The following is a 12,483-nucleotide window of genomic DNA, read 5'->3' as shown; positions in this document are numbered from 1 at the left end:
TGGCCTAATTTTTTCTTATACATATGAAGGAGGGAGCACTTTATGATATATTTTGGTCAAGTATGTAGGATGGAAACATCTTTCGGGGGTCCTTTAATGATTATTTTTTAAAGTTCTCTAATCATGCATGGTTGGAGAATCCACATATACACCAAATTTTTTTGTCTAATTCAACATTATAATACGACTCATAGATAACTTAATATTCAAGAAATACTAAATTAATCTCGTATAAATTTCCCCAAAATCAAGATATCTCAAAATATAGCATCCTATCTTCTCTTTTTTCCTTAGGGATCGTTTGTTTTACGAGATCAAAAATATTCCTATGAAATGACATTTTCGAGAATTTCATTCTTGGGAATAAGTTGCATGTCTCATGTAAATATTTTTATTCAGTTTGCGTTGTAAAATACCTAGGAATGTGTTGGGTGTGGGCATTCCTCCTATGTGGAGAAAATCATTCAACCATTTAGCCCATTTTCTTTTGGGCTCTTTGTTGGACTTTTTTAGAGGCATTTTTACACCTTATTTAAGTAAAGGAAATTAGGGTTGATAATGTAAAATTTCATCATAAAAGTGAGAGAGAGAGAGAGAGTGTACGGGAAAAAGAGGGAGAACCACGTTGAGAAAATATGGGTTTTTGCAATAGTGCGTAGTCATGATCAACCAATGATTGGAAAATCATCTATGGTATGATCGAGCTGATATTTTTTCAGTAGATATAGGACTCATAGACACTAATTATGAATGGTAGGATTGGTCATTCAAATACTGTAGCGTCAGATATCGACTTTTTAACAGTAACCACGTTGAGAAAATTTGAGTTTTTATAATAGTGCGCAGTTTTGATCAACCGAAAGATGGACGGTCATAGATGGTCCAATCGAGTTGCATTTTTTTCAGTATATAGAGGACTCATAGATGCTAATTTTTAATGGTCGGATTGGTCATCCAAGTATTGTAACATTAGCTATAGGGTTTGAATAATAACTACGTTTTTGGTGAAATTCTCAACTTTCTCTCTTTAATTTTTAAGATCTCTTATTATTGGCTACAAATAGAGTTATGTTGTGATGACCCCAATATATATATATATATATATATATATATATATATATATATATGAGTAAAGCATAGTAATATAATATATGTAGACATTAACCGGTTATTTACTTCTACGCACTACCTTGGTATAATAATAAAATAATAAATATGGTCATTAAGCTAGCGTTAATACGAAAGTGTTTGTCTGTTAGGATCCTTGATTCCATATTTGATGCCTAAAAGAGACCTAGTCTAAGCGAATGCTCAGAGACTATTATGGCTCAGTCGCTTCCTAAAGGTCGACCTGGTCAAAATGGAATTTCACAGGATAAATAGAGTAAACACTGTTGGTCTTTTTAATCCAATCCCTGTTTTGATTCTGACAAACTATAACATCTCATGGTTGTGCTTAGTGAATGAATAGGTTAAACCTTAGATAGCGCAAATGATGATGAAGTGTGGAAGTCAAGACAACACTTAAAGATCACATTATCTTGGGCATTCCATGGACTTACAGCAAGCAAGGACTGAAGACTTTATTATGTTTAATTTGTAATAGTAAAATAGGTTTATTTGTGCATGCACTACATCTGATTTACATTGAAGCTCACCATAGAAACCCTAAACTGGACAAAAACCCTTTATACTAAAAGATAAACATTTTCACAAAATGTTTAAACCACTTTTGGAATCAAGAACTTAGCCAAAAAAATCATTTTTGCTAAGGTCAGTCGATTGGCCAGACAAGCTCAGTCAACTGACGTGTCAAAAATGACATTTTATATATGGACAGTTAATCGACTGCCCCACAGTTAAATTTGGGTCAGTCGACTGACCAATTATTAAGGCCAAATTGGTAAATTCCTTTAGCTCAGCAGACCGACCACTTTAAAGCATGAATGTCTCAGTCAACTAGCACTATTCACTCGATTGACCGGCAGTCTTGCATAACCGACTAACTATCACTAATTTTGAAATCGCCTTATGGTCAGTTGACCGAACCTCATGGAAGTTCAAAATTCTGAAGCAATAATTGTCAAAAAATTTCAAATTAAATTATTATTTTAATGAGCAATGGTCACCTAATGGCCACTTTTGAAAATTGGCTATATATACAAGCCCAAAACACTTTGCAAAGGTTGGAGACTAATATTGAAAATTCATTTTATCACTCTTTGATTGTTTGTTTTGATTTATACTCTATTTGCAAGGATCAAACTTATTTTTCCTATACTTCTTCTCTTGAAAATTTTTTTGGGAAATCTTGGGGTTTATACAAGTTGGTTTTGAGCAATTATTCATATATCTTGCTTTGAAAGCCTCTTCTTCTTGAGATTTTTAAAAAGCAAATCTTTTCTCCAACTATCCTTGTTTTGAAAAATACTTTCTTGGAGAAAATTTATTTTGGATTCTTTAGAAAGACTTGAGCTTGTATTCATCTCTATATATTTAGGTCAAAAGTCTTTATTGATTTTTGTGGTTGATCTCAAAGATCTTAATCTTTTATACGTTTCACCATTGAAAATTGGTTGTGGAGATATTCTTTGAGTAAATCAAGAGTGTTTAAGCAACATATCAACTCATATACTTTTACTTGGAAAGCCTCTTGTATATTTGGTTTTACACAAGGTTGATCTTGAGGAAAGCTTTTTCCAAAAACTCTCAGTTCTTATTTGAAAAAAAAAATGGAGAGAAGATTTAAAGACTCTACAGAGCTTTATTTGTAAATTATTTGAAGAGTGCATATAGTGCTTTACTTTGTACACATCAACTTGTTATAGAAGCATTCTATCTATACACAAAACTTTTATCTTTGTGTTCTCGACATGTGATCGTCGAAAGAGGAGACACCATCCTATAAGGTTTGGGTTTTGGCTTCGCCCGGTAAGTGTAGTTGGGGTATTCTTTGCCCCGTAAGGATAGGTTGTATTGGTTGGGCTTGGCCCTATAATTTGAGTTGGGGTTTACCTCTCTCTGTAAGGAGAGGTTGTAACGGTGTCACTCCACCCGGTAAGTGAGTAAAGGTAGTGGAATCCTCTAAGCGAGTTTGACTTGAGGCGGGGACGTAAGTACTCTTGGCCGAACCTCGATAACATATCTTGTGTCACTCTTTCCCTACACTATTTTCATTCCAATATTTGCATGATTATATTTATCTGCTGATATTATTGCTAGTGCATTTTAAATATCAATTTGTGATTGATTGGGAAATGCTAGAATTGTGATACATGTGCAAATTATTTAAACATTTATATATATCTGCTAGATTAATATTCGATTAGATAGACCATAGGTTGTGTTATACTAATTGTGGATATAAAAATAGGACACTTAACTTAGAAAATTTTAAATAATCCAATTCATCCCCCCTTTTGGGATTACTTCAAAAATCATAAACATAGTTAGTACGCATATATAAGTATATATAAATAAAATAATTATTTTTTATGTTCGTATGTTCCACACATAGACTTATATTATGAATATATAATGATAATTTAATATAATATTGTGTTCACACTCATCTACACACACACACACACACACACACACACACACACACACACACACATATATATATATATATTATAATATAATAATTATTGGCCTTATAAGGTTTGAAATCTTGTTTTGATGATAACAAATCAGAAGAACTTAACATATTTGGTTAAGTGATGATATTTCAGGACTCAAGTATGTGAATATAACGTTAAGTGCACACAAGGATTATTGAAAGTTTATACTTTAAAGAAAGAAGACCTCATAAAGCTTATACTATTAAAGCATTGATTCAAAGATGATTTGATGATGTTTAAAGTAAATTGAAGTTGAAAGTCAAGATAGACTCAAGAGATGGAAAAGCATGCAGACTTAAGTGCTTAGAATGTATAAGTCTTAAGAAGTCTCATTTAAGTACTTCAAGTGTATTCAATATGGATACATGAAACTCTTAGGTTAATTTCTTGGACCTAGATACCTTTCAAAATACTTGTAAAATATTTTTATTTGGTCAAAAGTTATTTAAAAATGGTTAAAATTATTTTTGGAATGAAAAACACCAAAATAAGATTTTCCAAATTCTATTTTTTTTTTCTATATCTGCATTTATGAGCACTTTTCTCTATCAAAAACTCTTTATCTTAAAAAGTGTTCAAAATGAAAATTGTGATATTTTCTCTTAGATTTTTGTTGATACCAAGAAAATCTAATTTGGAGTTGTATAAAAAAAGTTATGACCAAACTACTGAAGGGTGGTCGAAGCTATTAGGGGGCCTGACAATGTTGACCCAAGCGATTGACATATGGACAGAATGATTTTTGGAAAACCCGAAATGACCCAAGCAATTGACTCTTCATACCCAAGCGACTGAATTTTTGAAAATTCAAATTTTAAAAATAACGGAAACTTTCTAAAAGTGATTTCTTGGCCACCAAACTTTATGAAAACTTGGGGAATACTTCAAGTAACTTGGTCAACACTAAAATATGCTTTTTAACTCTATAAATACATAATAAACCTAAAGATTTTATACACCAACAATTAATAAATCAGCTATTGTTCAAATTCTTCCACATTCAAATAGTTCTTGCTGAGCATACTTGGCTTAAAGCTATTGCTACAAATTTGCTGAATTAAAGCTTGAGGTTCCTGTGCTTAAACTAAGATTTTTCAAATCTAAAGAACTCCAGTGATTTATTATTGAGTTTCATCTATTTATATTGATTGATTTCTTAAGTATATTTTGCTATAACTTGTACTAATCTCCTCTTGAAGAGAGTGTCTCAGTACACCAAATTTGTTTCTTGTTTTTCTTGACGATTCAAGATTGTTGGATCGTTGTACCAAGCGTAGGGCATCGCTTGGAGAGGGGGCTCCATCCTAGTTGAAGGAGGGATTTTAAAAGGTTGCTCCTGCCCACAAAGGAGTTTGTAAGGTTGCTTCTACTCATATAGGAGTGGTATAATGAAATCCTTAAGTGTGTTGCCTAAGGCAAGGACATAGGTGGGTATAGCCAAACCTCATAAAAACTCGGTCTCACTCTTTTCCCTACTCTCATTTAATTTTCTGTTCATATACACTGCATGGTTGGAATTTAAGCTTCTACTCATATAAACTACGTGGATTGAGTTTTAAATAAATTAAAAATTAATTTGACTTTGGGATTGCGGAAACTGAAAGGGAGTACATTGGTTGATCAATACTTATTACGGAAACCATAAGGGAGTACGCTAATTGGTTAACACCTAAGACTCATTAATTGAAAGTTTATTTAAATTCTGAGTTTTTGGAAGAATGTTGGAAATTTACATTGTGCTTAATATTAAGAAATCAAGTTCACTAATACAGGACTTTTATCAACTACATTCTTAAACTCTACTTTGAGTTACTCAATTGCTAAATCTTGGAAGCATTGCTGAATTCATTCTATATTGTGAATCTTGTTTTGGGAATCTTGGTTGGTTGAACTAAATTGCTGAAAGAAGTATTCAAGTTAGAACTCTCATTCATAAAGGTTTATAACTAAAATAATTTTCTGCTGAACTTATGATTGTAAACCAACTTTGTATGTGTGTTTGCTAAAACTAAAAAGAGTTATGAAAAAATTAATTAAAGAGGGGATAAAGAAATTTAAATTCCCAATTCACCCCCCCCCCTCCTAGGAATACACTTTCCTTTTCAATTGGTATTAGAGTAAGGTTGTAGCAAATCTTAATCTAGAAGCTACATAAAGATTTAAATGGCACACCTAGGTGTATCTCCCTTTGCCGAGTGTCAATCCTCTTATAAACTACCCCCCTTTTGTGGTGTCAACTATACTTTTTGGAAACAAATGAGGATATACTTGCAAACCATGGATTGGAAAGCTTGGAAAGTTGTCGCACATGGTGACCACTTCCCTACTAAAAACATAGATGACAAAGAAGTACCCAAAGAGGAAAAAGACATGACCGATAATGATTTTAAGATACTACAAGTTAATTCAAGTGCCATGAATGCACTATATTGTGCCTTGGATGTAAATGAGTTTAATAGGGTCATGGCATGTAAGTCACCCAAAAAAATTTGGGATAAGCTAGAGGTAACGTATGAAGGAATGGTTGATGTTAGAGATAATAGAATCGACATGCTCACAAGCGAGTATGAGGCCTTTGGGATGAACTCGGATGAAACTATTACTAGTATGTACACTAGGTTCACCCATATAATAAACTCTCTCAATGCCTTAGGGAAAAACTACTCTACATGTGAGATGATTTGGAAAATCCTTAGAGGTCTTCTACTAATTTGGGAACCTAAGGCAACTGTAATAATTGGAGGAAGAAATTTGAAAAATACCTCCCTAGATGAATTAATAGGATCCCTACTCACATATGAGATGGTAATAAACGAAAGAAGTAGAAAATCTAAAGCCAAGGAATCCATTGCATTTAAAGCCTCAAATGAAAGTTCTAGCGATGAGGATGAAGAGACAATGGATGTAAATGATATAGCCTTCATAACCAAGAAACTTACAAAAATCCTTAGGAAGAAGAATAAATTTACAAGAAAAATATGGAACTCAAAATCAGATGAAGATGAAGAAGAAGAAATCAGTAAGAAGAAAATTGGACACATAAAATTAGATTTTCCACAACTTAAGAAGGATTCTAAGAAAGAAAAAAGAAAAAGAAAAAGGCAATGAAGGTCACTGCGTAGGACCATATTAGCACAAGTAGTTCAGAAAGTGAATCAAGAGACCAAGAAGTTGCTTATACTTGCTTTATGGTATGAGATGATAATGAAAAACAAAGTTCCACATCCAAATCATTAATTGACTCATACAATGAATCTTACTCATCTGATGAATCCAATGATGAGAATATGTCATCTTATAAAGAATTACAAAGTGAACTATTCAAGGTTCATAAAATTCTAGTCAAAGTAACTAAACAATACACTTCATTGAAAAATAAGAATGAAGTTGTTATGAAAGAATTAGAATCTAAAAATCTTACTAAAAGTGAAAAGGATTTAAAAATCAAAATATTAGAAAGCAAAAATGAAAAAATGATGAAAGAATTGGAAGATCTAAGATTCCAAACTTCCATTGATAATGAGAAAGATCTATATATTTTTGAACTAGAAAATAAAATCAGCAAAATGCCTTAAAATCAAGAAAAGAGTAAAAATACACAAGACCTGAAAATCTGTGATCTTAACAAGAAAATTGAGGATCAAAATAAAATAATTTACAACTTCACTAGAGAAAAGGAAAATCTTGATAAAATGATTAGCGCACAAAGAATGTCCTTGAATAAAGAAGGATTTCTGCTTCCAGGCTGCGAAACTGAAACCCAAAATTTCAACTTGTCCTCCAATGATGACTTACTATAAAACTGATCTACTCATTTCCTATCCTCATTATAACTCATTCCTATACTTTGGTAAGATCATCTGCTTAAGTCTACAGAACCGCTTGGCTCTGACACCAATTTCCAACTCATCAAAACATAAATAAAATATCAATAATATCTTTAATGTCAATTTAATACATCCTTAGGAATTTTAAGATAAACCAAAATAACAAAATTAACAATTAATTTAAACCTCTCTATCTAGTCCCACCCACGCTTCCATTGCGTTACGCTAATTACTGTTTTGCTTCTCATGACATCTGAAAAATATTGGATAATCAAGGAGTGAGACACTTCTCAGTAAGACAGAATAAATTATTATCAAGGTGTGACAATATGAGTTTTAGTGTATACAAAATATAGCAGTTTGTTAATCAACATCAACTGAAAAAACACATACAAACTGTACTCACACACACACAAAAAAACATTATAAACAAGAGTTCCCTAGGATAAGGAAGATTACACGCCCATACATGTAACGCCCCTTTGCTCTGATACCGTTTGTAATTTTTCCCTTATAGTTGGGGTGAGGCTACAACTGATACTTATCAGGGCACTCTCCTTACTCAGTAAGCCCTCGAGCGAAGAGTTTTACCTTGCCGTAATTTGTTTATGCATCTTAATTCACATACATGTACTCACACACATTCAACATCAATCATATCACAAAATCCGCATACATGTATTTTTCATAATAACACAGCATATCCAAAATCATAATGTATTCAATTCACCTACACATACTCACACCCACCATGGATAATGCACAAGTACTTCAGTATTCATCGTTCTTACTGCGTACCAAGCATATCTCAATACATGACCAACACAGGGACTTTCACAGATACAGTGCACACAACATCATTCATAGCACATTGACAAAAATGAACTCCTTATCCATCTTGCCAAAGTTTTTGCCCTATTTATATAATTGACAATGTAACGAACTCCTCATAATTTTGCCAATGTTATATTGCAACTTATATCTTGGACAATATAACAAACTCCTCATTTTCCTGCCAACGTTATAATGCGATATACATGAAGGACATTAAATCACACAAATATATAGGTACTCACACTACAACAATCACAACCGGTTTATTATGAAGAATTAATCTCATGCCACACAAGTTAAGTGTTAACTACACTTTCTAAACTGTGATGGTCAACCCTAATCACTTTGATCCTTTACCAAAATACGTATAATAAATCAAACCCATAATTTTAACTAGTTAAATCATTCAAAAAATTCACTACAATAATCCAAAAATCACATACTTTAATTCAATCGGTTCAATTTTGAAATAACAATTATTATAAAATTCCTAAGCTCACAAACACAAGCATAATCAATTCATGGTAATAATAATAATCCAAAATCCAATTTCTATATATCCAAATACCTAGAAAGCATCTATATCAATTTCTGTAATCACATATTTAATCGGTTGAATTTTAGAAAATTCCTGACATAATTTATTCCCCTTACTTTGGCCCTAGAGTGATGCTTACGATGTCCAAATGATGAATCCACTTTAGTTAAAATGTTGGTGGTTGAATTTGGAATCCAAGGATATTTTCCATCCTTCAATAGGCGCATGTTTGGCTGAGTAAATCAAGGAGAGAGAAAGTGGTTGAGGAGAGAGAAAGATGAGAGAGACAAAGAGAGAGAGAGAGAGTGGCATCTGTAGGGGGGGGGGGGGGGAAATTGAATCCCAAATCAAATTTTAAGTCTCTGGAAGTCTCCTATGACTTCCAGATGACATATATTATATATATACACACACATATTACTTTTATCATTATATATATATATATATATATCATATTATTCATTTAATTAATTTAATTTAATAATAATTAATTAATTAATAATAATTTATTTTTTTATTTTTTTAATTACACTTACTCACATATTATTTTTGGGGTCGTTACATTCTCCCCTCCTTATAAAATTTGTTGACTTTATTGGTTACACCCAGTTTTGATAATGACAAATACTCTAGTATTTGATGGCTTTCAAGTATATGTGCAATTTCATCTTAGCAGATCAAGTAATGGCACATGAAAGCATGAAGATCCTAAAAATTTGTTTCATATTGTAAATTCATTTTATATAATATGGGTCTGTAATAGTAAGTGAGATATAAGATCTGTAATAATTACTTGCGTGTCATGCATATAAGATATACTGTAAGCTTAGTAAGACCTTAGGTTCCAACACTCATGCACAAATATAATTTATAATCAGGTGTGTAAAAAGGAGTTGAATCGAAAACAATAAGCATAAAATGAGTAAGGTCGGGCGACCGAATCCCCGGAGTTCAAAACTCCTCAAGAGCTCGAACTGCTGGAAAGTTAGCAGTTTGACTTAGGTTTGGGCTACCAACCCAAGAATGAATGCATCGCCCTCGGGCGACCGAACCCTTAGAAAGGGACTTTTCACCTATTTGGGCTGCTGAAATTCTTAGTTCAAATCAGACCTCGGGTGATCAAATTGGTCAGTTCAGTTAACCGAACTTTGCACCGAGCACCTGAACCGCGCGCCAATGTCTCTGACTTTGGTTCAACCAATAGAATCAAATTTCGGGCACCCAAACTATTTAAAAATAAATTATTGGCTGAGTTTGTTTGGGCGACCAAACTTAAGTTTAGCCACCCAAATCTTCTCGGGTTACTTAATATTTATCGAGGTTAAAATGTTTTTAAACAGGGTTAATTTTTCTAATGTGTTTTAAAACAATACTAATAATACCCTAAATGTCCTGAACAGTTATATTTTTACCTTGGTCTATAAATATGAGTCTGGATTAGTGGTGATTAGCAAAATCATAATGTGAAAATCCTCTCTACTTCCAAAAGCTCATATTACCCAAATACTCTCAAAATTAATTCCCTTGATACATCTTGATACTGTGAGAGCTTATTGAGTGTGCTTGTGATTACTAGATATTACTAATACTCCTACTATTTTTTTTTTTATTATTTGAGTTATTTTTGGGGAGTTTTAGTTAAGTTTATCCCACAAAATTTCAAAATTATAAATCTTATGTTGGGATAAACTAACAAGCTTTAGGATATTCGCATTGTTATTGCAAGTGTCATGGTTTGATTTTATTGTGCAAAAATATTTTCTACATGCTAAAATATTTTCAAACTACTCTTGTGCATATTTCATTGAAGTAAATACTTTGAGATAATTTGAGTATTTGATTTGCATCTTTGAAACCTTGATTTGTTATTGAGATTTAATATAACTTGTTTCAATGACTTAGCTTGTTTAGAACACTCTTGAACATTTTGGTGATAATATCTTATTGAGTATTGTTTGCACAAATATTCACATCACTGAGCTTACATATTCTATACTGTGGATGTGCTTGTGATTGATTACATTTGTACATAATCTACTTAGTTGAGAAGCATATCTGTTGTACGCAAATTTGATTGAGAAATACTGTTGTATTCCAGGCGTGGCTTGAGGGAGCAGTAATCCAGCCCAGTAAGAATTGTTTGTAAAGGTTGAGGTCAACCCTGTGCTAATTGACCTGATTGTTTAGGTGTCGCTCTACCCATTAAGTGAGTCTTATAGTGGTAATCCTTGTGCTTGTTAGCCAAGGCGGGGACGTAGGCAATTTGCCGAACCTTGATAACATTTCTGGATGTCATCTTTATTTACAGCTTTCTCATGCATGATTGGTTAATTTAATTATGCTATCTAATTTCCGCTATACATTTCAATTGAGTAATTTATCTACACTAGATTGACCTTAAGGTTGTGTAATACTTCTGTTAAGGGATTGACCTATGGCATCAATTTATAAAAATACCAATTCACCCCCCTCTTGGGTTCACGGTAAAGCTAACAAAATTTCGTCTTCAAAATTTGCTAATTACCATTCCAAATAGAATTTATTGTGAGCTCAAAGAATTTAAGTTAATCTTGTGAACAAATTTACCAAAACTAGCAACTAACCCAAACCGATGGATTGAACATCTTATGCTAATATCCCTTGTTACATAACCATCACTCAACAAAATTAATTCCCACTTCTAGTTCCTCAAAATCTAATATGACCTTAACCTTATCTCTTAGTAGACTACAGATTTTGGATATTCCTTTAAAAAAACTCCTAGCATAGAATTCCACTAGAAAGTCCCCAACAACAACCTTATCCCATAATAGCCAAGATGGACTCAAATTTTGAAAATAAATCCCAGTATATATTATTTGTGAAGACTAGGGATTCATCACTGTAATCGTCACCCAAAAATTGATTTGTATATATCAAAATTTTATACTCCCGCGTGCATTCCACATATAAATCCAATCATAAATTAAATATAACTCAATCCATAACAAAACATGGATGTTCCCATTTTCTTCCATGCACGGGCATCTTTGACCTTATTTCCCACAGACATATATTACTAAAATCTCATTATCAACTAAGTAATACATATTACCCAAGTTCATTCAACCCTTTCTTTACCAACAATGTCCAAATGCCTAGAAGGTAATGCAACGTACCCCAGTCCTTGATTCTACTCAATGTAATTGTGGAAAAACCAAATAAGGCGCCACCCTACCAAATCTGTCAAATCAAGCTAAACCTTAAATAGTATAATGTAACCTACATTGCTTACCATCCATCCTTTAAGCAACACACCCACAAGGTTGCTCTTTATATTGCTATTCCTGCAAACATTCATTCAAGAAAGTTGACACGACATTTCAGTATTTATTTGATATAAGCCCCTGTTGAAATTAAATTTGGGTAAGCTCCTTGGCAACTAACCCATATGTTCTTCGATTTATAGAGAATTGTTGGAAAGATATGTGATGGTGTAGACTCAATGACCTTAACAATCTCTTTGTAAGGAAACAAATTCAGTCACACTGGGAAGGATCTTTGGAATCAAAAATCATAACAGTGAAGGGAAAAAACAAAAAAAACAAAGTAGCATTGATGGCAGTGCTATCTATGCCTACTCCTCTTCATTCATACACCCTCAATTGTTTCTCTCTACTAG

Source organism: Malania oleifera, chromosome 2, assembly GCF_029873635.1.
Source record: "Malania oleifera isolate guangnan ecotype guangnan chromosome 2, ASM2987363v1, whole genome shotgun sequence".
Lineage (NCBI taxonomy): Eukaryota > Viridiplantae > Streptophyta > Magnoliopsida > Santalales > Ximeniaceae > Malania > Malania oleifera.
Note: the sequence above shows the minus strand (reverse complement) of the source record.